At 41.5% G+C, this 24,765-nt stretch overlaps 1 long non-coding RNA gene across 1 annotated transcript; it reads right to left on the bottom strand.

Moving 5' to 3' along the window:
- Nucleotides 1-2,982: 2,982 nt before the first annotated feature.
- LOC149463034 (uncharacterized) lies at nt 2,983-7,061 on the bottom strand. Its single transcript, XR_016312532.1, has 2 exons — nt 6,910-7,061; nt 2,983-3,157 (listed from the first exon to the last, which is right to left on the bottom strand). It is a non-coding gene; the product is annotated as an uncharacterized LOC149463034 (long non-coding RNA).
- Between the last annotated feature and the right edge of the window lie 17,704 nt (nt 7,062-24,765).

Raw genomic sequence — 24,765 nt, 5'->3', positions numbered from 1 at the left:
ATTAACCCCTGCATTATCTCCTTAGATCTTTCCCTTTTATGCACCTGTTCAAGATCATTTATTTCATTTAATAATCTATTTATCTTTTCTTTCCTTTCTTTATTCTTTTTTGCCCCCATTGCAATGAGCAGACCTCTGATGTAAGCTTTATGAGCTTCCCACACCGTTGCTACCGATACATCCTCTGTCTCGTTCTCTTCAAAAAACCACTCAATTTCCCTCTCAATTCTTCGACTAATCTCTTCATCCATGAGGAGTGCCTCATTCATCCGCCACACATATCCCTCTCTCTCTTCTCTACCCCATCTTAACCTCATTTCTACCGGGGCATGATCCGATAGGGTGCTTTCTCCTATTTTTACTTCCCCCACCCATTCTATCATTTGGTGTTCTACTAATATGTAATCTAGTCTAGAATAAGTCTCATGTACTTGCGAAAAGAAAGTATAATCTCTCTCTTTCATATTCCTAATTCTCCAGATGTCCACCAGTTGACACTCATGCATCCTTTTTTTTAACCTTCTCAAGGACTTGCTTTCCTCTCTCCTCACACAGGAAGTGGTATCCATCTTCAGGTCTATACAGAGGTTAAAATCACCCGCCACTAACATACACCCTTTTTTAAAGTCCATCAATCTCTTCAACACTTCTCTCACAAATGTCACTGGTTTCTTATTTGGACTATATATATTTGCTATTGTGCACTCAATTCCCTGTAATTTACCTCTCAAAAATAGGAACCTTCCCTCCGGGTCCGTCAATCTCTCCTCAACCTCAAACCTTATATTTTTAGCAAAGCCTATAGCAACTCCTTTTGTTCTTTTAATTGGTGAATCCGCATAAAACCATGTCGGAAAGTATCTGGTTCTCAGTCTAACCTTCGACTCTATCTCTAAGTGTGTTTCTTGCAAGAATATCACTGAGGATTTTCTATGTTGTAGTTCTTTAAATAACCTAAATCTCTTTCCTGGACAATTTAGCCCTTTTACATTATAGGTTATATATTGGATTTCTTCCATCTTACTCTTTTCCTCCTGACTCCTTTTCCTCCTTACTTTCCTCTTTCTTATACCTGTAGAGCGTATTTATCCCGCTAACCTTTTCTCTCCCCTTATCCCTCCCCCCCTCTTCCCACAATCCCTCCCCTCTCCCTCCCCTCCATCCCCTCCCCCCAACCTCACCACCATCCCTCCCCCCCTCCCCCCTTTTTAAGGCCTTCACTTTGCCTATTCATCATTTGTGGAACTAACATCCACCATTGATTTGGTCCTTAGGGCTACACTCCTCCCATGGCTAGCCTCTCCTCCATCCAGATCTCCCTATTGACCCCTTTCTACTTGTACTTCTTAACAAAAAGGGGAAGAATTAGAGCAAAGCTAGAGGACTGAAGGATGAAACAGGAGGCAAATTAGGGACACGGAGGGGCAGAGAGAAAAAAAAAAAAAAAAAAAACATCTCTCCCCTCCACCCCCTTCTTTATGGAGCTTCTATACTGTTCGCAAGTACGTCTCTTATAGGCTGATCCCTCTTTGCAGATCCCTCTCTGTAAAATATCGTATTGTCTCGATATTTTATTAACTTGTATTGATGAGAAATGTTGAGATAGAAAGTCCTTCCACTTCTTGTAAAAACTCAAAAAGATGATTTAATAATATCGTTGCATAAAATTAGAAATAAAATATTGGCATACAGAATGTTTAAATAATGTCCAAAAAATATAGTTAAGTTCTTGATAATAAGATTGTATATATGTATATGTGTGTATGTGTGTGTGTGTCTCTCAAGGCTTCAAGCAATGTGAGCATAAAAAGTCTTTGTTCAGCTGTTAAAAGAGCAATCCAGCCCCCACCAACCTAAAAGTGGGTTGGTATTCTCTTGTAGTCCTACTAAGATAATTGCTTCTCTCAAAGTCTGAGTGTAACTTTATCTCTTACATAGATGGGGGAGGATGGGGGAAGGTATAGCTAATTGCTCTCATATGTGGCTTGAATGTAAAGGAAAAACCCAAGATATATGTTCACAGACTCTGAAGTCTAATTACTCACTTTTCCCAATCTAGAACAAATATAAATATAATAACTCAATTATTCTATTAAGATCCAACTCATTCATACTTATGTTAGTACTGTTAATAAGAAGATATTAGGTATTAGGTTAAGGAAAGCTTCTAACATTTCCCTCTCAAAATGATCGATTTTATCGAATCTTAATCATTTTCCTTATCTTAATCCATTTATACACATTCTCGTCACTTTCGTATCCATTCATGCGTTTTTGGATCTTAAGATAATTGATCTGAACTTATCTTCAATTTGATTCTATAATGGGAAAACAAATTCTTTGATAAACCTTTTGTTATGTATCACATAAAAATATTTTTACCCTTATTATTTTCCTTTCCTTTTACCAAATAATTCATCCCCTTAATAAATGTATAACTGTAACATTATAGTACAATACTTTAAAATATGTCACTTAAAAAATAGATGTTTCATATTTTCCCTCCAAAATGTGTGTAGCACACAGTTCTATAATCCATACATTGTTCAAATTACCTTATCAACATTTAAACATAACATGTGTTCTCTAACTTCAATCCATACATGTATATCAAATGATTTTTTTAAAAAAACATACATATAACAATGTAAAGCTTGCCTAAGTTTTTCTATATGTACCTTAGAAAAACTTATCCCTAGCTTAATTAACAACAGATGTTCTAACTAAGAGTGACTCTGTTGTAACAAAAGTTTAACCTCTTCACTTCTGAAAGTACATAGTGTGTGATTGCAAATGTTCATGTGAAAACTGATCTCATCTTAATATGGTAAACATATTATGTCAAAATAAAATGTACACACAAAAAAAACCAATATATCTGATGATGAATGAATTATTTCATCAGTAGTCAAAAGTCAATTGTTTTATAAGTTCTTCCTCTATGAGATGCCTTGAGATGTCTTGTCTTCTTCTAGCACTCTGTAAAGTTAAAATAACTTTATTGAACATAAAAAGAACAACAAAAACAATGATGAATGAAATTCTTGTTGCAAAGCTTCTTCCAGAATAAATTTCCTTCTTGGAAAATGTATTATCATCTGAAAGGTTTAGAAATATTTGAGTTTTCTTCCTTTAACAGTTACTCTTAGGTCATTTCCTGTAACAGAAATGCAGTATCATTATTTTGGCATTGATAATTTTACATGGATTAATCCTCTTACATTTATCTGTTAATATTACATATCATAATCACAAACATTTCTAGTCATGACATGGAAGACATATTTTGATTATAACACTTCTTATTGACTTGTAGTGTTATATTTTAGAATGCGGGCACTTCCGCCTAACAGTACTAGGGTTGCTGATGCAAATCCCAACCATGGCATCACCTGCCTGGAGTTTACATGTTCTCCCTCTGCTTGTGTGGGTTTTCTCCAGGTACTCCGGTTTCCTTCCAACAAGTCATGTTGGTAGGAGAATTGCTCCTATCTAAATTGGCCCTAGTATGTGTATGTATGACTGTGAGTTAGGGACCTCAGATTGTACACCTCTTGAGGGTTAGGGACTTATGTGAATGTACTATATATGTAAAAAGCACTACATATAAAGTAGTAAAATTGACAACGCTATATAAGTACCTGAAATAAACAAAAATAAATATAACAGGACGCTACATCTCCATTATTGGTCATGATTCAAAACCTTGGTTTCAAAACCAAAGAAAGGTTTTGTATCAACCCAGAGATGACAAAGGATCATGCCTTTGATCTTATCTCTATAAAATTGGAAATATGCGTAGCTGTTTTTTGTGTTGTCTTACTTCTTGTAGTGTAAGACTGATCTGCAGTAATACATACTGGTTTCAAACTTTTCTCAGTTCCTATGTTGAAAACATGAGGTACAAACTTCTCACTTACAGCTGTACAAACATGTGTTGGTATGTTTTCCTGAAAATGTCTTTTTGTTACTTCTATCTGAATGTGTTTGGAAGACAGTGTTTTGTACCATATAGGATAATTTTCACGATAATTGTCTGTTGAACCATCTTCCTCTAGGAGTTTCAGTGATGAATCAGGTGTCTGTAATATGATCTTACTTGATCTCACAATGTATTCAGTTATTTTGACTGCAAAGAAAGCACTTAACAATTGTTTAATATGTGCATCAAAGTTTTTCTCCATATTTGTCAAAGTTCTTGAGAAGAAACCTATTATTTTCTGATTACCTTCTTTTAATTGTGACAAAGTTACTGAGATTGCATTACTGGAAACATTGGTTTCTAAAACAAAAGGAATTTTACTACAAAACTCAACAGTATTTAATGTAGTAGCATTCTGCAAATCCCATTTCAATAGTTCAAAAGCTTCTTTCTCAGTTTGATCCCATTGTTCCAATACACCATCTTTTTGTCTCAAACGATCAAATAATGATCTAGACTTCTCTGCAAAATTGGGTATAAAATCTTTACAATGATTTACTTCACTCAAAAACTGACGCAAAGCCTTGCGATTTGTTGGAATTGGATAAGCAGAAATAGTTCTAACTTTTTCTTGCAACAACTGTCTCTGTCCATGACTAATTTGCATATGAAGGAATTCCACCTGTCTTTTCATCAACTGAACTTTCTCTGTGTTCAATTTCAATCCTGCTGTTTGTAACAACGTAAATATTTCAGACAAAAGAGTTATATGTTCAGTTATATTTTGTGTAGACAAAAGAAGCTTGTCTACATGCTGGACAATACATTCTGGCCTAGAGAATTTAGATAATATTTTTCCCAAATACTCATGAACAATGCCATCACTTATATCCATGCCTGGGGCTAATCTTGTGAATGTATAAGTTTCTTTGTTGAAGCTAAAAGCAAATTTATATTGACAACTCTTAGCTAAGGGTACTGACAAATGGCTATTGGCAATTTCAAGTACTGAGAATATTTTGGCCTTGGCATCCAGATGTGACATTATGTTACAATCAGGAACAATAGATCTGTTATTTGTGATGCATTTGTTCAATGTCCTGAAGTCAACTGATAAAGAATATGAATTATCAGCTTTGATAGGCCAAATACAGTTATTCACCACTGATTGTACTTTCTTTAAAATTCCTTGCTGTAAAAACTCATCTACAATGGAAGAGAGTGGATTAATTGATTCTAATGGCAATTTGTATTGAGGTTGAGGCTTAGGGTCTCTACCTTCAATGTCAACTTCAAAATTTGTAAACAAACCTACATCATTTTTGCTTTGACTCCAAAGTTCTTTATGTGATCTAACCAATTGTTCCAATTCAAGATTGGTTCCTGTATGTGGCCATTTATGATCTGAAGACATGTCAGCAGTTGCTGTACAAATACTTCCAACATTACAGTACATGGAAGAATCAATTGATGTTGATTTGGGCCTTCCACTTTCATCCAATAAATGTGGAGCAACATATTCCAACGGTAAAGAAGAAGAATCTCGATTTGATCCTGATTTAAATTTCGGCAATGGCAATAAACCATTCCTGTTAATGACAACAGCACTGTTTACCATATTGTTTAAGCTGTTGTTGACTCTCAGTGAACTGATCTTTTTAACTTCTGAGGCATAAGGCAACTCAGACAGACTATTGTTGGAACATGGAGGAGCAGATTGTTCAGAAATTATATTTTGGTCTTCTAATTCCAAAACTTTTCTTTGTAAATCTAATTTATAATGAATACAATCTCTTTTCAAATGACCAAATCGTTTACAATAGAAACAAATAGTATTTCCTGTCTGCTCTGAGACTCTCGTCCTGCCTGTGACGTATTCATCATCATAACTGGGTGTGGCTAAGCACATGGTCTCTCTCTGTTCTCCATTTTGAACAATTAAACTTTCCTTTTTCTGATTATTTAATTTAAGTTGTCTCCTAACTGTATCAATAACTTTGGCTGCGTGATCTAAATCATTTTTGCCAGTAGCAATAATAACAGATGCTGGATCAAGATACTTGAATTTTTTAACAAAAGCATTTACCATAGAAGGAGTCTCATTGTCTAAATTAAATATCATTTTGTATACTTTAGAAAATCTATTTTTAAATTCAAAAGGATCATCATTAATCGTAGCTCTTAAGGAGTCTAAGATTTCCAAAGAAGGTGTTTCCTCTCCAGTAGTAAATTTCAATAATTGACGTAGTCGGTCTGATGCATTGCTATGCATTTCCTCATCATCCTCAATATATGGCGTTTTGATTAATCTACATGCCATAACACTGGGGAGCCATAAACAGAATAGAAAATTTCTTTGCTCCTGATTTAAACAAAAATTATTACAAAAATTTTCATAAACCTCCATGTTATAGAAAGCATCGGAGTCCATATCATAGGCTGGCATATCCTTCAAAATTTTCATGAGCTGATCAAGGATTTTAAGATTAAGTTTTGCAGCTTTATCCCTTAATTTTCTCTTACACATTTCTTCCTGATCTATAGGGTCTCCTTCTATAGACTGGATGTCTGGTACAAAAGAGTATTGTTTCTCTGCCTTAGTATTCACACAAATTCTTTTTACATCATTCTGCAGGTCAGATAACTGAATGTCTTTTGTTTGAATTGCACTTTGCAGATCATCAATTTGCTCAGTCAAAGTCTGGCAATTAGCACATACACTGCTCTGATCTTGCTGCATTACACATGCAGCAGTCTTAGGAACATCAAAAATCATGGCGTTAAAAACATTAACTAACTTCATTACATTTCTAACTTGTTTGCTCAGTTTCTTAAAGGAAAACTTAGATTTTTCTATCTTAATATTAGCCTGTAAGCACTCATTATACATGTACCGCCAAAGTTCATCATCTTTAACAAATGTAGACAGATTCTTGAATTCTAACTTACTCTCTCTAGATAATTCATCAATAAAATCCATTACTTACCGATTAAGAAGGTCTTTCTTTACATAACGCGTCTTTTCTCTCTTGGCGGGAAATGACATCACCAAGGAACAGCGTTTCTTGCAATTGCGCAAAATTCTCACCAATTCTGCATTTAGGTTCTCGATTATGCCGACGATTCATCTGTTGCAGACTTTTACTTCTCCTGAAAGCTTGACTTCATATTTTGTTGACTTACAAACAGCTTCCCTCTCAGCAAGATGAAAGAGAAACAAAAGTCAAAAATAAGCGATCGGCGGAAACGAATCCTCCTGGCTGGCTCGCCACTGTAAAATATTGTATTGTCTCGATATTTTATTAACTTGTATTGATGAGAAATGTTGAGATAGAAAGTCCTTCCACTTCTTGTACAAACTCAAAAAGATGATTTAATAATAACGTTGCATAAAATTAGAAATAAAATATTGGCATACAGAATGTTTAAATAATGTCCAAAAAATATAGTTAAGTTCTTGATAATAAGATTGTATATACAGTTGTGACCAAAATTATTCAACCCCCACTGAAATTGAGTGTTTTGGCCAGTTTGACATTGCTTTTGATCATTCAGTCATCTTGCTTACATTTACATTAAAGAGGCACTTGTAGGTCAGACAAATATAACATAACAGTTATAATGAAATAACCACAAATGTCTTTTCTGTGCTCACAGCATTATCAGTTTTATTCAACCCCCAAGTGACATTCAATCTTAGTACTTAGTACAGCATCCTTTTACAGTTATAACAGCTTTTAAACGTGAAGCATAGCTTGACACAAGTGTCTTGCAGCGATCTACGGGTATCTTCGCCCATTCTTCATGGGCAAAGGCCTCCAGTTCAGTCACATTCTTAGGCTTGCGCACTGCAACTGCTTTCTTTAAGTCCCACCAGAGGTTCTCAATCGGATTTAAGTCTGGTGACTGCGATGGCCACTCCAAAATGTTCCAGCCTTTCCTCTGCAACCATGCTCTAGTGGACTTGGAGGTATGCTTGGGATCATTGTCCTGTTGAAAGGTCCAACGTCTCCCAAGCCTCAGGTGTGTGACGGACTGCATCACGTTTCCATCCAATATCTCCTGGTACTGAAGAGAATTCATGGTACCTTGCACACGCTGAAGCTTCCCTGTACCTGCAGAAGCAAAACAGCCCCAAAGCATGATTGACCCTCCACCATGCTTCACAGTAGGCAAGGTGTTCTTTTCATCATAGGCCTTGTTCTTCCTCCTCCAAACATAGCGTTGATCCATGGGCCCAAACAGTTCTAATTTTGTTTCATCAGTCCACAGAACACTATCCCACAACTTTTGTGGTTTGTCCACATGGCTTTTGGCATACTGCAGTCGACTCTTCTTATTCTTTGGAGACAGCAAGGGGGTACGCCTGGGAGTTCTGGCACGGAGGCCTTCATTACGCAGTGTGCGTCTTATTGTCTGGGCTGAAACTTCTGTACCCACATCTGACAAATCTTTTCTCAGTTCCTCAGCAGTCACACGGGGACTTCTCTCCACTCTACGCTTCAGGTAGCGCACAGCAGTCGAAGTCAGCATCTTCTTTCTGCCACGACCAGGTAGCGTTTCAACAGTGCCCTTTGCCTTGAATTTGCGAATGATGCTTCCTAAGGTGTCTCTTGGTATGTTTAACATCTTTGCAATCTTCTTATAGCCATTGCCCTTCCTGTGAAGAGAAATCACCTCTTCTCTTGTCTTCCTGGACCATTCTCTTGCCTTCACCATGTTTGTAACCACACCAGTAAATGTCTAGAAGGAGCTGAGTATCACAGTCATTTTAAAGCTGCCTAATTGGTGCTTATTATGCTTGATTGCTGCTCGGTGACATCCACAGGTGTTTTCAATACCTGATGGAAAGCACCTGTATGAACCTCTGTTCTTCAGAGTGGTAGTCTTTAAGGGGTTGAATAATTGTGGCAATGAAGAAACCACATAAGAACCATTTACTACTGTATTACATAAACAATTGATGTCATTTTAGTTGCATTTGGGTAGTTACAACGTCCTTGTAGGATTTGATTCTGAATACAATTCCAAATGTACACTATAGTCCCTAAACCCCTTTACAGCATTGGGGGTTGAATAATTTTGGTCACAACTGTATGTATATGTGTGTATGTGTGTGTGTGTCTCTCAAGGCTTCAAGCAATGTGAGCATAAAAAGTCTTTGTTCAGCTGTTAAAAGAGCAATCCAGCCCCCACCAACCTAAAAGTGGGTTGGTATTCTCTTGTAGTCCTACTAAGATAATTGCTTCTCTCAAAGTCTGAGTGTAACTTTATCTCTTACATAGATGGGGGAGGATGGGGGAAGGTATAGCTAATTGCTCTCATATGTGGCTTGAATGTAAAGGAAAAACCCAAGATATATGTTCACAGACTCTGAAGTCTAATTACTCACTTTTCCCAATCTAGAACAAATATAAATATAATAACTCAATTATTCTATTAAGATCCAACTCATTCATACTTATGTTAGTACTGTTAATAAGAAGATATTAGGTATTAGGTTAAGGAAAGCTTCTAACACTCTCCTAGGTCGATCACTGTGTAAAGAGGTAAATCGCATCTTAGAGTTCGGAAACGAAGAGTTGGAACTCTGCACTGCTGTCCCGTCGGCGTGCCCAGTCTCGACTGTAAAAGTGGGAAGAAGGTATACCCTTTTACGGAGGATAGACAGCAGGACCTTTTTGCCCTGAATATCAGCTTTACATCCAATCAGCCCTTTTATCTTTGATGCATAGAAAAGTAGACAGACAAATATATAGATAGATACCAACCGGGCATCCGCTTTTACCACCGAGTAAACTCAGACCAAATAATGTTCCAGAAAAGTAATCCACTCTGGCCAGAGCACAACACATGTAAAAAGGACACAATACTGACAAGAACATTAGACGCCCCACGCTCAACAGGTTTCTGGCTGACATATTTTTCATTGCTTATTCACAATCAAAGTAAAAAACTTAAGACCGACAAACACTAACTGTTTACTCTAAACAGTATATGTTACTCCTGGCCCCTTCTCTGCACTGTCTATTGTCTTTGCAATAAACTCCTCTCTTATCTTTCTATAGTCTGTGTTACACTGTACATTATACTTTTGACCCATTCTCTGGGTAGTGTATGTTGTATGTTGTACTCCTGACCTTTTTTCTGTATAGTCTTTATTGTACATTAAAAAGCTATGTTTCACATTACACTTCTGACCTCTTCTCAGCATATTCTGATTCTTTGATATGAAGGGCTTATGGAGCTTCTTTTTTTTTTTTTTTTTAAATATTTATTTATTTTCAAGTCTTATACATGTAATTTCAACATTTCTATTATTATAATTATCAAAACAGTAATTTATATGATTTATTTGACCATATATACAGTCATGGCCGAAATTGTTGGCACCCTTGATATTTCTCCAGGAAATCATGTATTTCTCACGAAACGTATTGCATTAACACATGTTTTGCTATACACATGTTTATTCCCTTTGTGTGTATTGGGACAAAACAAAAAAAGGGAGGAAAGAAAGCAAATTCGACATAATGTCACACAAACCTCCAAAAATGGGCTGGACAAAAGTATTGGCACCCTTTCACAACTGCGGATAAATAAGAATGTTACAAGCATGTGATGCTCCTGTAAACTCACCTGGGGCAAGTAACAGGTGTGGGCAATATAGAAATCACACCTGAAAGCAGATAAAAAGGAGAGACGTTCACTTAACCTTTGCATTGTGTGTCTGTCTGTGCCACACTAAGCATGGACAACAGAAAGAGGAGACGAGAACTGTCTGAGGACCTGAGAACCAAAATTGTGGCAAAATATCAACAATCTCAAGGTTACAAGTCCATCTCCAGAGAACTAGATTTGCCTTTGTCCACAGTGCGCAACATTATCAAGAAGTTTGCAACCCATGGCACTGTAGCTAATCTCCCTGGTCGTGGACGGATGAGGAAAATTGATGAAAGATTGCAACGCAGAATAGTCCGGATGGTGGATAAGCAGCCCCAAACATGTTCCAAAGACATTCAAGCTGTCCTGCAGGCTCAGGGAGCATCAGTGTCAGCGCGAACTATCCGTCGACATTTAAATGAAATGAAACGCTATGGCAGGAGACCCAGGAGGACCCCACTGCTGACACAGAGACATAAAAAAGCAAGACTACAGTTTGCCAAAATGTACTTGAGTAAGCCAAAAGCCTTCTGGGAAAACGTCTTGTGGACAGATGAGACCAAGATAGAGCTTTTCGGTAAAGCACATCATTCTACTGTTTACCGAAAACGGAATGAGGCCTACAAAGAACAAAACACAGTACCTACGGTAAAATATGGTGGAGGTTCAATGATGTTTTGGGGTTGTTTTGCTGCCTCTGGCACTGGGTGCCTTGACTGTGTGCAAGGCATCATGAAATCTGAGGATTACCAAAGGATTTTGGGTCGCACTGTAGGGCCCAGTGTCAGAAAGCTGGGTTTGCGTCCAAGATCCTGGGTCTTCCAGCAGGACAATGACCCCAAACATACGTCAAAAAGCACTCAGAAATGGATGGCAAAGAAGCGCTGGAGAGTTCTGAAGTGGCCAGCAATGAGCCCAGATCTAAATCCCATTGAACACCTGTGGAGAGATCTTAAAATTGCTGTTGGGAAAAGGTGTCCTTCCAATAAGAGAGACCTGGAGCTGTTTGCAAAGGAAGAGTGGTCCAAAATTCCGGGTGAGAGGTGTCAGAAGCTTATTGATGGTTATAGGAAGCGACTGATTTCAGTTATGTTTTCCAAAGGGTGTGCAACCAAATATTAAGTTAAGGGTGCCAATACTTTTGTCCAGCCCATTTTTGGGGTTTTGTGTGACATTATGTCATATTTGCTTTTCTGCCTCTGTTTTATATTTGTTCCAATACATACAAAGGGAATAAACATGTGTATAGCAAAACATGTGTTAATGCAATACCTTTTTTGTGTGAAATACTTGATTTTCAGGAAAAATATCAAGGGTGCCAACAATTTCGGCCATGACTGTATAAAATTCCTTTTCTTACCATCCCCCCTCCCAAAACTCCCCCTCCCCTCCCCCCCTTCCCTCTCCCACCCACGCTTCACTTTCCTTTTTCTCTCATTAACTCCATATCCTTCTATTCTTCCTAAACCCTATTCTAATTCCACTTCCAGTTCATGCATTTTGGAATGTTTGTACATTTTTGAATGCCGATTTTGATTCAAGTTTCAAAGCTGTCATTAGTTGCTAACCCAACATCTGTGTGGGTGAAACTGAGGACTTCGAAGGCCATCTTTGTTATGGTAAAAAAACTCATTCCTTGCTATGTACAGTGTGGGCAGCCGGGAATGTAATTCAGAGCAGAAATAGCAACCACACACCCCAGAGGGACATCTCATGGCTATTGGGCTGATTATTTATGTACCAATGCTGATTTTGTTTCCAGTTTTAAAGCTGTTATTACTTGCTAAGTAGCTAAATGGGGCGGAGCTGAGGACTCTAGCGGCCATGTTTGTTACGGTGAAGGGACCTATTCCCTTCTAGGTGCAGTGTGGGCAGCTGGGGATGTAATTCAGAGCAGTAGTAGCCACAGAATACCCCAGAGAGACAGCGAACAGCTTCTGGGCTGATAATACATGTATGAATGGCGATTTTGGGTGCAGTTTCAAAACTGTCATTAGCAGCTAAGCCAGCATGTGAGTGGGCGGAGCTGAGCAGTCCACATCTCTTTATCCTGGTAAAGTGCCCCCTTCCTGCCATGTATGGTGTGGGCAGCTGGGACTGTAGTACAGACAAATAATGACACATACTACACCCCAAAGGCCACCCTCATAATTGTAAAAGATTTTTTTCCTTTGTAATTTTTTTTATCCTGTATCTATAAACTGCATTTTGTGGACGCATGTAAAAAGAGCACTTTTTTGTGTGTATTTGTGTACTACACGCATAGGGCAGATCATTCATTTTAATGGGCTTCCCTACGCACAACACACGCGCCAAAGTAGTTCATGTAGCTTTTTCAGCATTGAACTTTGTGCGTTTTGACACGATTGTTGTGCACTTTTCCACATGCAGAAACATGTCTGCTTACTGCGTTTGAGGTGCCATTACCAGTGAATGGCACCACAAGCGTCACATGCATGTTATGCGCACTTTGTAAATGCATGTACATACTTGGGAGTTTGTGTGCATTTACAAAACGCTCAGGTGTGAATGGGGCCTGCTGAATATGCTGTATACTGAAGATCCTAATGGCTCTGTAACCCTGGAAGAGAGTGGTGATTCCACTCCATCATAAGTATAATACATAGATTTTAACCCCTTGCCTACCGGGCACTTATACCCCCTTCCTGCCCAGGCCAATTTTCAGCTTTCAGCGATGGCACACTTTGAATAACAATTGCATGGTCATGCAACATTGTACCCATATGAAATTTGTATCATTTTTTTCACACAAATAGTGCTTTCTTTTGGTGGTATTTAATTGCCACTGGGTGTTTTATTTTTTGTGCTATAAACAAAAAAAGAGTAAAAATTTTGGAAAAAAAGTTTTCTTTGTTTCTATTATACAATTTTGTAAAACAGGTAATTGTTCTCCTTCACTAATGTGCGTTGATGAGGCTGCACTGATAGGCAGCACTGATGGGCACTGATAGGCAGCACTGATAGGTGGCACTGAAGAACGTGGCACGGATAGGTAGCACTGATTGGAACTGATAAGCAGCACTGATAGGCGGCACTGATGAGGCGGCACTGTTATGCAACAATGATGGGCACAGATAGGCGGCACTGATGAGCAGCACTGATGGGTGGCACTGACTGGCAGCACTGATGGGCACAGGTGGGTGGCACTGATGGGCACTGGTGGGTGGCACTGATGGGCAGTGGTGGGTGGCACTGATGATCGGTGCCGCTCCGTCCTCTGACAATTGCCAGTTATCGGCAGTACTTTCCTCACGCTGTCACAGCGTGAGGAAAGTGCAGCCGATAACCGGCAACTGCATTTACCAGTGATCTGCTGTGTCATTGGACACGGCTAATCACGTGGTAAAAGGCCACTGTGATTGGCCTTTTACCACATCACGTGATCAGCTGTGTCCAATGGACACAGCGCTCACGGTGATCGCCGGGTGGCGCACCCCTGGGGACACGAGGGAGGGGACGTTCTGGGAGGACGTCATATGACTCCATCATTTGGCTATCTGCGGTCGGCAAGTGGTTAAACAGAAACTTGTGCTTTCTGTGTGTTTCTGTGCGTCATGTTTGGGCAGCCCATTCTGTATCGGTTGCCATGAGTGAATCTAGTTTGAAATTGTAGATCACCGGGTGCGCGCCCCTGGGGGCGTGCGGGAGGGCACGTTCTGAGAGGACGTCATATGACGCCCTCCCAGAACTGGCCGGCCGCAGTCTATGCATCATGTTTGGGCAGCCCATTAATTTCAATGGACTGCACTATGCACAAGAAATGTACAAAATAATTCCCTGGCCTCTATTAAAAATCGCACCACGCTAAAATGTAATAAAGTACCATATGCTTTGGCGCACATGAATGTACACGCATTAGTGTGGCGCATGGAGGTGCCATTAAAAATTATTAGTAATGCTGTGCACCTGATAAAGGGCTGCAAAGTGCGCAATTGTGCATGTGTTCCCACAATGGACAAGTGAGAACAGAGCCTTTGGATACATGAACACATTTGGACTGCAGGCTTCCCATTTGCACTTGGGAGTAATACATAGATTTCTGTATCGGTTGCCGTGAGTGAATCTGGTTTACCTATACAGAGAACTGACACTCCTTGTTGAACCATTACTGAGACCCAACCAGATTCGCTGCAATTATTGATGCATGCGATGGCTACTGCCCAGCCGCTGCAGCTCCAAGACACTTGATGCAGATTGCCATAGAGCCTGCTCTTTACACTGCAGAGGGGTTTTCTAATTATACCGCCTCTCCAGCTGCAATCCACTGCAAGCTGTTCACCATGCCTCCATCTTGTTTACTTACATCGAGGGGCCGCTGTGTCTTCCGGATTCTTGTAGCCGTCCCCCTGATGGCATGCACGTGCCACAGTGTAACATCAGGGATACAGCTGCAAGAACCAGGAAGAGACAGCCAGAGCCCCGATGATGCAGAGCAGCGCATGCGTTGTACAGCACCCCAAGGCTTCCTGGAATGCTCCTGGCAGTGGCGGGAAAGGACAAGAAAAAAGGTATTAGCACAAAAAATTTTCATACAAAATGCAAAAAAAGTAGAATAAGAAATTAAAAAATATTCAATTGTAACAGTGGAGGGGGTAGGAGTGCAATTATACAAAGTGGGTGGGGAGGGTGAAGGTTCCCTGTAAACAGTACTTTTTTTAAAAAACGTTACAAACTGTCCATAGAAAGCAGATTTTATTATCATTATCACTTGTAAATGTACATTTCTATAGGAATGCTTGTGCATACAGAGCTAGATTCCCTCTGAGTTCCCCCATAGATCAGAGTCCCCCTCCCCATAGATCAGCACAGCTCCTATCACGGCACCCATTATACCTGACAAGTCCTTGTAGCCAGCCAGGCAGGGGCAGGAACTAGAGGAGAGAAGCATGCCGCAGGGGGTGGAGCAAATGGGGCTTCATCAATTGCTAAAGAAACCCCTAGCAACCATTCACTGCTGCTTAGCGGGAATCCGATGCTGCTGATTGGCAGGCTGACAGTCTAGGTCTGCCCTTTATTGAAGAATCTTCAGGAAATGTATTGGTCAACGGAGCCTGAGTGACAGGTGGAGCCAAGGACAACTTACGAGTTTAATCAGGGTCAATTGCAAAAGTGTCCCTCACATTGGTGGTCAGTAGGAAGAATGCACCCCTTACCTAATGTCATGCTGTAGTCTGGTGTCACACATGGAACTAACTAGGCACCATCAAGTAGGAGGTCAATTAACTAGCTGCCGACCGCAGATAGCCGAATGACGGCTGCACTGCGGCCGGCCAGTTCTGGGTGGACGTCATATGACGTCCTCCCAGAACGCGCTCTCCTACGGACACAGCTGATCACGTGATGTGGTAAAAGGCCAATCACAGCGGCCTTTTACCACGTGATCAGCGGTGTCCAATGACACGCTGATCAGAGGAAAATGCAAGTGCCGGTTCTTGGCTGCACTTTCCTCACGCTGTCAGATAGTGAGGAAAGTACTGCCGAGAACCGGCAGTTGTCAGAGCGGGGATCGGCACCGATCATCAGTGCCCTGATGATCGGTGCCCAGCAGTGCCACCCGCAAGCTCCGCCCACCAGTGCCCAGCAGTGCGCCCACTAGCTCCGCCCACCTGTGCCCAGCAGATCACCCACCTGTGCCCAGCAGTGCACCCACCTGTGCCACTCTGCAGTGTCACACACCTGTGCCCAGAAGTCCCACCCACCTGTTCCCAGCAGTGCCACCCACCTGTGCCCACCCACCTGTGCCCACCCACCAGTGCCACCCACCAGTGCTGCCAGTCAGTGCCACCAGTCAGTGCCCAGGGGTTGTGCCAGTCAGTGCCGCCAGTCAGTGCCCAGCAGTGATGCCAGTCAGTGCCGTCTATCAGTACCCATCATCAGTGTCACCTATCAGTGCCGCCTATCAGTGCTGCATATTAGTGCCGCCTATCCGTGACACCTCATTAGTGCTGTCTATCAGTGCTGCCTATCCGTGCCACCTCATTAGTACTGCCTATCAGTGCCCTTTAGTGCTGCCTATCAGTGCCCATCAGTGCCGCCTATCAGTGCCCATCAGTGCTGCCTCATCAACGCACATCAGTGAAGGAGAAAAATTACCTGTTTGAAAAATTTTATAATAGAAACAAAGAAACTTTTTTTTTTTTCAAATTTTTTGCACTTTTTGTATTTATAGCGCAAAAAGTAAAGCGCCCAGTGGCGATTAAATACCACCAAAAGAAAGCTCTATTTGTGAGAAAAAAATGATCAAAATTTGATATGGGTACAATGTTGCATAACCGCGCAATTGTCAATCAAAGTGCGGCAGCGCTGAAAGCTGAAAATTGGCCTGGTAAATAAGGGGGTATAAGTGCCTGGTAGGCAAGTGGTTAAAGGAGAACTTTGGGGTTCTCAAAAAACAAACATTTATACTCCCCGCCACACTGCAGCATCAGTCTGAGATGTATGGGGGTACTAAAAAAAAACATACCCCCCTCTATGCTGCAGAATTGCAGGTGCCCCATTCAGAGCACCCCCATAGATCAGAGTACCCCCATAGATCAGGTGCCCCAATCAGAGTACCCCCACAGATCAGGTGCCCCAATCAGAGTACTGCCATAGAGGGCCTCTACAGATCAGAGTACCCCCACAAATCAGAGTACCCACAAAGATCAGTTGCCCTCATCAGAGTACCCCCATAGATCAGGTGCTCCAATCAGAGAACCCCATAAAGTGCATCTACAGATCAGAGTACCCCCACAAATCAGGTACCCCAGTCAGAGTATCCCCATAGATTAGAGTGCCCACATACATCAGAGTACCCCCACAGATCATTTGCATCATCAGAATACCCCCCATAGATCAGAGTTCCCTCATAGATCAAAGTAGCCCCATAGATCAGTAGAGCCCATCACAGTGCCCAGTGCCTGACCAATATGTCCCTGAAGAAGGGCAGACAGGAGACGGGAACTGGGAGGAAGTGTGCTGCAGGGGACAAGGCATATACAAGACACCATTGGTTGTTAAGAAGTTGCTAAGTACGCTGGCGTTCCTAGCAATCATTGACCGCTGCTCAGTGGGGATCCAGCGCTGCAGATTGGCGGGCTGACAGTCCAGGTCTGCCATTTTTTGAAGAGCTTTCAGTAAGTTTGAAGGATTACAGAGCCTGAGTGAGAGGTGGAGCCAAGGATGAGAGGTGAAGCCAAGGATGAGAGGTGAAGCCAAGGATGAGAGGTGGAGCCAAGGATGGGAGGTGGAGCCAAGGATGGGAGGTGGAGCTGAGCACTCCAGCGGCCATCTCTTTTATGGTAAAGTGACCTTTTCACTCCAATGTCTGGTGTTGGCAGCAGGGAATGTGGTGCAGATCAGTAATAGCTGCAATACACCCCAGAGGGACCCCTGACGGCTGTTGCCATCATCCATACACATCCATACATCCATGAATAGCAGTTTTGGTACAAAGCTGTGATAATCTGCCAGCCCAGCACAATGTTGCGGGGTGGAGCCGAGCGCTCAGAGCTCTTTGTTCTGGTAAAAGAATGACTTCCTTTATCATTTTTTGTAAGCTATAAAGTACATTCCATGAACGCATGCAAAATCGCATTCATTTCAGTAGGCGGCACTACACATGACACATGTGCCAAAGTAGCATGAAGCTTTGTGCGTTTTGACACGTCTGCCAAGTGGAACAACACGTGTGTGCTTGCTGTGTTTGTGATGTGAGACTGCCAGAGCCCTGATGATGCACAGCAGCGCATGCGTTGTACAGGACCCCGAGGCTTCCTGGGATGCATGACATCAGTATTCCAGGAGGATGTCGGAGAGTCCTGCCAGTGGTGGGAGGGGACAAGGAAAATGGTATTACAAAAATTAATAAAGAAATACAAAAAAGGCGAATAATCCATAAAAGAAATACAAAGAAATGTCCATCTGTGACAGTGAGGGGGAGGAGTGCAATGATACAAAGTGTGCGGGGGGGGGGCACTTTAAAAGAAAACTGACAAACAAAAGTAGCAAAGTGTCCATAGAAAGCAGAGTGTGATGTCATGATCACCTGTAAATGTGAGGGGACAAGAAAAAAAGATATTACAGCAATAAACAAATTTAAGAAAAAATGCCAAAAAAAGTAGAATAATAAATAGAATAATGAAATAAAATGTCCATCTGTGACAGCGGAGGGGGAGGAGTGCAATGATACAAAGTGTGGGGGGAGGGGGAAGGGTCACTTTATATAAAACCTCTGACAACAAAGTAGTAAAGTGTCCATAGAACGCAGAGTGTGATGTCATGATCACCTGTACATGAAATGACAGACATTTCTTTAGCAATGCTTGTGTATACAGAGCTAGATCCCCTCTGAGGTCCCCCATAGATCACAGTCCCCCTCCCCATAGCTCAATACAGCTCCTATCACAACCCCCATTACACCTGACAAGTTCCAGAAGTCAGCCAATCAGAGAGAGGGAACTGGGAGGAGTCAGGCACAGCAAGGGGCGGAGCAAACCTAGGTTGCTAAGTACTCTGGAGTCCCTAGCAACTATTCATTTGCTGCCTTCTCGTCGAGAGGAGTGGACTGCTGGGCTGAAGCTCCACCTCCGTCAGTTATGAAGACACCACAGACTGGGCCATATGAGAGGAGGAGCCAAGGAGAGGCGGAGACGAGTACTACGATGGCCATCTTTGTTAAGGTACAGTGACCTATTCTCCTCTATATACAGTGTGGGCAGCCGTGAATGTCATTCAGAGTAGTAATCGCCACAGTACACTCTGGAGGGGCAGTTCATGCATTTTGTAATGTTTGTACATGTTTGAATGCCGATTTTTATTCAAGTTTCAAAGCTGTCATTAGTTGCTAACCCAGCATCTGTGTGGTTTGAACTGAGGACTTCGGCGGCCATCTTTGTTATGGTAAAAGAACTCATTCCTTTCTATGTACAGTGTGGGCACACCCCAGAGGGACATCTCATGGCTTTTGAGCTGATTATTTATGTACCAATGCTGATTTTGTTTCCTGTTTTAAAGCTGTCATTACTTGCTAAGTAGCTAAATGGGGCGGAGCTGAGGACTCCGGCGGCCATGTTTGTTACGGTGAAGGGACCTATTCCCTTCTAGGTGAAGTGTGGGCAGCTGGGGATGTAATTCAGAGCAGTAGTAGCCACAGAATACCCCAGAGAGACAGCGAACAGCTTCTGGGCTGATAATACATGTATGAATGGCGATTTTGGGTGCAGTTTCAAAACTGTCATTAGCAGCTAAGCCAGCATGTGAGCGGGCGAAGCTGAGCAGTCCACATCTCTTTATCCTGGTAAAGTGCCCCCTTCCTGCCATGTATGGTGTGGGCAGCTGGGACTGTAGTACAGACAAATAATGACACATACTACACCCCAAAGGCCACCCTCATAATTGTAAAAGATTTTTTTCCTTTGTAATTTTTTTTATCCTGTATCTATAAACTGCATTTTGTGGACGCATGTAAAAAGAGCACTTTTTTTGTGTGTATTTTTGTACTACACGCATAGGGCAGCCCATTCATTTCAATGGGCTTCCCTACGCACAACACACGGGCCAAAGTAGTGCATGTAGCTTTTTCAGCATTGAACTTTGTGCGTTTTGACACGATTGTTGTGTACTTTTCCACATGCAGAAACATGTCTGCTTACTGTGTTTGAGGTGCCATTACCAGTGAATGGCACCACAAGCGTCACATGCATGTTATGCGCATTTTGTAAATGCATGTACATACTTGGGAGTTTTTGTGCATTTACAAAATGCTCAGGTGTGAATGGGACCTACTGAATATGCTGGATACTGAAGATCCTAATGGCTCTGTAACCCTGGAAGAGAGTAGTGATTCCACTCCATCATAAGTATAATACATAGATTTTAACCCCTTGCCTACCGGGCACTTATACCCCCTTCCTGCCCAGGCCAATTTTCAGCTTTCAGCGATGGCACACTTTGAATGACAACTGTGCTTTCTTTTGGTGGTATTTAATTGTCATTGGGTGTTTTATTTTTTGTGCTATAAACAAAAAAAGAGTAAAAATTTTGGGGAAAAAAGGTTTTCTTTGTTTCTATTATACAATTTTGCAAACAGGTAATTGTTCTCCTTCACTAATGTGCGTTGATAAGGCTGCACTGACAGGCAGCACTGATAGGCGGCACTAATAGGCGGCACTGATAGGCAGCACTGATGGGCACTGATAAGCAGCACTGATAGGTGGCACTGATGAGGCGGCACTGTTATGCAACAATGATGGGCACAGATAGGCAGCACTAATGAGCAGCACTGATGGGTGGCACTGACTGGCAGCACTGATGGGCACAGGTGGGTGGCACTGATGGGCACTGGTGGGTGGCACTGATGGACACTGATCATCAGGGCACTGATGATCAGTGCTGATCCATCCTCTGACAATTGCCAGTTATCAGCAGTACTTTCCTCACACAACTGCATTTTACCGGTGATCTGCTGTGTCACTGGACAAGGCTAAACATGTGGTAAAAGACCTCTGTGATTGACCTTTTAGCACATCACGTGATCAGCTGTGTCTGTAGGACACAGCGCTCACAGTGATCGCTGGGTGGCATGCCCCTGGGGACACGAGGGAGGGTGCGTTTTGGGAGGACGTCATATGACGCCCTCCCAGAACTGTCCGGCCACAGTGAAGCCATCATTTGGCTATCTGCAGTCGGCAAGTGGTTAAACAGAAACTTATGCTTTCTGTGTGTTTCTGTGCGTCATGTTTGGGCAGACCATTCTGTATCGGTTGCCATCAGTGAATCTAGTTTAAGATTGTAGATCGCCGGGTACGCGCCCCTGGGGGCATGTGGGATGGCACGTTCTGAGAGGATGTCATATGACGCCCTCCCAGAACTGGCCGGCCGCAGTCTGCACGTTAGGTTTGGGCAGCCCATTACTTTCAATGGACTGTGCTATGCACAAGAAATGTACAAAATAATTCCCTGGCCTCTATTAAAAATCGCACCACGCTAAAATGTAATAAAGTACCATATGTTTTGGCGCACATGAATGTACACGCATTAGCGTGGCGCATGGAGGTGCCATTAAAAATTATTATCAATTCTGTGCACCTGATAAAGGGCTGCAAAGTGTGTAATTGTGCATGTGTTCCCACAATGCACAACTGAGAACATAGCCTTTGGATACATGAACACATTTGGACTGCAGGCTTCCTTTTTGCACTTGGGAGTAATACGTAGATTTCTGTATCGGTTGCCATGAGTGAATCTGGTTTACCTGACTAACTGTGTATTCTAAACAGTATACCTTACTCCTGGCCCCTTCTCTGCATTGTCTATGCTGTGCATTAAACTCCTCTCTTATCTTTCTATAGTCTGTGTTACACTGTACATTATACTTTTGACCCATTCTCTGTGTAGTGTATGTTGTACGTTGCACTCCTGACCTTTTTTCTGTATAATCTTTATTGTACATTAAAAAGCTGTTTCACATTACACTTCTGACCTCTTCTCAACATATTCTGATTCTTTGATATGAAGGGCTTATGGAGCTTCTATACTGTTCGCAAGTACGTCTTTTAGAGGCTGATCCCTGCTAACACTGTGATCGACCTAGGAGAGGGATCTGCAAAGAGGTAGATCGCTTCTTAGAGTTCGGAAACGAAGAGTTGGAACTCTGCACTTCTGTCCCGTCGGCGTGCCCAGTCTCGACTGTAAAAGGGGGAAGAAGGTATACCCCTTTATGGAGGATAGACAGCAGGACCTATTTGCCCTGAATATCAGCTTTACATCCAATCAGCCCTTTTATATTTGATGCATAGAAAAGTAGACAGACAAATATATAGATAGATCGATACCAACCGGGCATCCGCTTTTACCACAGAGTAAACTCAGACCAAATAATGTGCCAGAAAAGTAATCCACTCTGGCCAGAGCACAACACATGTAAAATGGACACAATACTGACAAGAACATTAGACGCCCCACGCTCAACATGTTTCTGGCTGACATATTTTTCATTGCTTATTCACAATCAAAGTAAAAAACTTAAGACCGACAAACACTAACTGTTTACTCTAAACAGTATATGTTACTCCTGGCCCCTTCTCTGCACTGTCTATGCTTTACAATAAACTCCTCTCTTATCTTTCTATAGTCTGTGTTACACTGTACATTATATTTTTGACCCATTCTCTGGATAGTGTATGTTGTACGTTGTACTCCTGACCTTTTTTCTGTATAGTCTTTATTGTACATTAAAAAGCTATGTTTCACATTACACTTCTGACCTCTTCTCAGCATATTCTGATTCTTTGATATGAAGGGCTTATGGAGCTTCTATACTGTTCGCAAGTACGTCTCTTAGAGGCTGATCCCTCTTTGCAGATCCCTCTCCTAGGTCGATCACTGTGTAAAGAGGTAAATCGCATCTTAGAGTTCGGAAACGAAGAGTTGGAACTCTGCACTGCTGTCCCGTTGGCGTGCCCAGTCTCGACTGTAAAAGTGGGAAGAAGGTATACCCTTTTACGGAGGATAGACAGAAGGACCTTTTTGCCTGGAGTATCAGTTTTACAGCCAATCAGTCCTTTTATCTTTGATCCATAGAAAAATAGACAGACAAATAGATAGATAAATAGACCCCCACCGGGCATCCGCTTTTACCACAGAGTAAACTCAGACCAAATAATGTGCCAGAAAAGTAATTCACTCTGGCCAGAGCACAACACATGTAAAAAACACACAATACTGAGAAGAACATTAGACGCCACACGCTCAACATGTTTCTGGCTGACATATTTTTCATTGCTTATTCACAATCAAACTAAAAAACTTAAGACCGACAAACACTAACTGTGTATTCTAAAGAGTATACGTTACTCTTGGCCCCTTCTCTGCATTGTCTATGCTGTGCATTAAACTCCTCTCTTATCTTTCTATAGCCTGTGTTATACTGTACATTATATTTTTGACCCATTCTCTGTGTAGTGTATGTTGTACGTTGCACTCCTGACCTTTTTTCTGTATAGTCTTTATTGTACATTAAAAAGCTGTTTCACATTACACTTCTGACCTCTTCTCAACATATTCTGATTCTTTGATATGAAGGGCTTATGGAGCTTCTATACTGTTCGCAAGTACGTCTTTTAGAGGCTGATCCCTCCTAACACTGTGATCGACCTAGGAGAGGGATCTGCAAAGAGGTAGATCGCTTCTTAGAGTTCGGAAACGAAGAGTTGGAACTCTGCACTGCTGTCCCGTCGGCGTGCCCAGTCTCGACTGTAAAAGTGGGAAGAAGGTATACCCCTTTACGGAGGATAGATAGCAGGACCTTTTTGCCCTGAATATCAGCTTTACATCCAATCAGCCCTTTTATCTTTGATGCATAGAAAAGTAGACAGACAAATATATAGATAGATAGATAGATAGATAGATAGATAGATACCAACCGGGCATCTGCTTTTACCACAGAGTAAACTCAGACCAAATAATGTTCCAGAAAAGTAATCCACTCTGGCCAGAGCACAACACATGTAAAAAGGACACAATACTGACAAGAACATTAGACGCCCCACACTCAACATGTTTCTGGCTGACATATTTTTCATTGCTTATTCACAATCAAAGTAAAAAACTTAAGACCGACAAACACTAACTGTTTACTCTAAACAGTATATGTTACTCCTGGCCCCTTCTCTGCACTGTCTATGCTTTGCAATAAACTCCTCTCTTATCTTTCTATAGTCTGTGTTACACTGTATATTATACTTTTGACCCATTCTCTGGGTAGTGTATGTTGTACATTGTACTCCTGACCTTTTTTCTGTATAGTCTTTATTGTACATTAAAAAGCTATGTTTCACATTACACTTCTGACCTCTTCTCAGCATATTCTGATTCTTTGATATGAAGGGCTTATGGAGCTTCTTTTTTTTTTTTTTATAAATATTTATTTATTTTCAAGTCTTATACATGTCAATTCAACATTTCTATTATTATAATTATCAAAACAGTAATTTATATAATTTATTTGACCATATATATAAACTTCCTTTTCTTACCATCCCCCCTCCCAAAACTCCCCCTCCCCTCCCCCCCTTTCGTCTCCCACCCACGCTCCACTTTCCTTTTTCTCTCATTAACTCCATATCTTTCTATTCTTCCTAAACCCTATTCTAATTCCACTTCCAGGAATATTATCTCCT

This window comes from Staurois parvus, unplaced genomic scaffold (assembly GCF_062004578.1).
Source record: "Staurois parvus isolate SC_StPar_1 unplaced genomic scaffold, SC_StPar_1.0 ptg000162l, whole genome shotgun sequence".
NCBI classification, from domain to species: Eukaryota; Metazoa; Chordata; class Amphibia; order Anura; family Ranidae; genus Staurois; species Staurois parvus.
This window is presented reverse-complemented; position numbering and strand designations above follow the sequence as displayed.